The sequence below is a fragment of the Grampus griseus genome (genome assembly GCF_964374135.1).
Source record: "Grampus griseus genome assembly, chromosome: 1".
NCBI classification, from domain to species: Eukaryota; Metazoa; Chordata; class Mammalia; order Artiodactyla; family Delphinidae; genus Grampus; species Grampus griseus.
This window is the reverse complement of record NC_139017.1, coordinates 72,111,286-72,113,324: the sequence shown is the minus strand read 5'-3', so window position 1 is coordinate 72,113,324 and position 2,039 is coordinate 72,111,286.

The following is a 2,039-nucleotide window of genomic DNA, read 5'->3' as shown; positions in this document are numbered from 1 at the left end:
TAAGTCTCAAATATATAAAACTCTTGTTCATAGCAGCACTCGTCACAATAGTCAAAAGATGAAAACAATTCAAATGTCCATCAACAGATAAATGAGTAAACTAAATGTGATACATATTTACAATGGGATATTATTCAGCCTTACAAAAGAATAAAATTCTCATACATGCTATAATAATAATGATGATGACGATGATGATGATGTAGGCTAAGCAAGGATCCTCCAATTTTCAAAAGAATTAAGCTCCAAAAATTTAACTAACATACCCAGGGATGGTGGCTACATCTGAATCTTGAATACAGTGAGAGAACAGAGATTCTTCTTTAAACAAAGATTCATGATTTTGAGACATAGTTTTGTTTTCCCGTTAGATTATTTTGTGGTGAATGTAACCTTGTAGCTGGGGAACAAACACCACTTCAACTACTATGAAAGAGTGATTTAGGGGAGTTCCCTGATTGCCTAGAGGTTAGATTCTGGGCTTTCACTGCCGTGACCTGGGTTCAACCCCTGGTCAGGGAACTGAGATCCTGCAAGCTGCGTGGGGCAGCCAAAAAACAAAAAAAAAGCGATTTATTGATTTCATTTGACTTATTTAATAGTCAGTGATAAAGGTTGATGTTTATTTTCTCTTTTTTTGATTTTTATTTTATATTGGAGTATAGTTGATTTACAGTGTTCTGTTCGTTTCAGGTGTACAGCAAAGTGATTCAGTTATACATATACATATATCCATTCTCTTTCAGATTCTTTTCCCATAAGGTTATTACAGAATACTGAGTAGAGTTCCCTGTGCTATACAGTAGGTCCTTGTTGGTTATCCATTTTATATATAGTAGTTAATCCCAAACTCCAAATTTATCCCTCCGCCCCCACCTTTCCCCTCTGGGACTGTTATTTAACAATCTTAGTGATAAACGTTGATGTTTATTTTCCAAAGGATATTGAGACACGTGCCTCAGAGTCAGGAGCTAGAAGTGGTGGAGCCAGGTCTGTGTGGCTCCAAAGCCAGCATTTTCCCAGCCAGGGCAGCCCCCTGGACCTGCAGGTCTGGCCTCAGCAGGCAGTGGCCACTCCTTCCCATGTTTCTCCCCCCAACACTGAACTCAACACCCACCAGGTTGCTGGAAAGAATATCAAGTGGTACCAGCCCAGGGCCAGGCACAGAGTATAAGTGCTCCGTAAGTGATTGACAAATAACTAAATGAGTGAATGAATGGGGGCTCTTAGGCAGAGAGTTGGGGAGCCTGGATTCACTCCTGAGGCTAGAAGGGCCCTTTATGGGTATCCTCAAGCCTGAGACCTCATAACCCCACACTCAGTTGCTCTGGTTCCAGGGCTGCTCTCAGAGGTCCCTCTCTCCCTCTCAGCCCAGTCCACCGCAAGGCCACCTTCCTGTCCCTCCCACTGCTGCCCCCCTGTGGCCACCACCAGGCATCTCTTCAGAAGGAGCCATGAGTGAAGTCAGTGCTCATGGGGCAGCAGAGAAAGACCTGCCTTGGAGCAAGCCGCCCCTCCAGACCTCACCTCAGAGCCTAAGTGCCAAGCACGAAGAGCCAGAGAGAGGCGCGAGGCAGGAAGAACAGGGGACTCTTAGTCAGGCGTCAGCAGCCCTGGGCTCTGGTCTCCACTCTGTCCCCAGCAAGCTTTGTGACCTTGGACAAGTCACTCCCTCTCGGGGCCTCAGTTTCCACCTCTGAACAACAAAAGAGGTAGGACTGATGCCCATGACAGGCCTTCCAGGGCTGGCCTTCTACCCACAAGCTGGGGCCAATCAGGTGGCAGCTGGTGGTCAGAGAGGAAATGCCTCCAGGGCCAGGTGCCCCAAGTAGCTGAAGGACCCCACAGATGGGAGCTCAGATATTGTATCCAACCCCTGGGTCAGCTCTGGGGAAGGGGGGTGTGGCAAGCAGCAGTTCCAGACACTTCAAATGCCCACTGGTGTCCTAAGGCTGCCCGGGGGCCAGTCTTCCTCCACTGTCACTGTCCAGCTATGATAGGACCTAAGGCAAGTCACCTCCTCTCTCACTCTCAGTTCC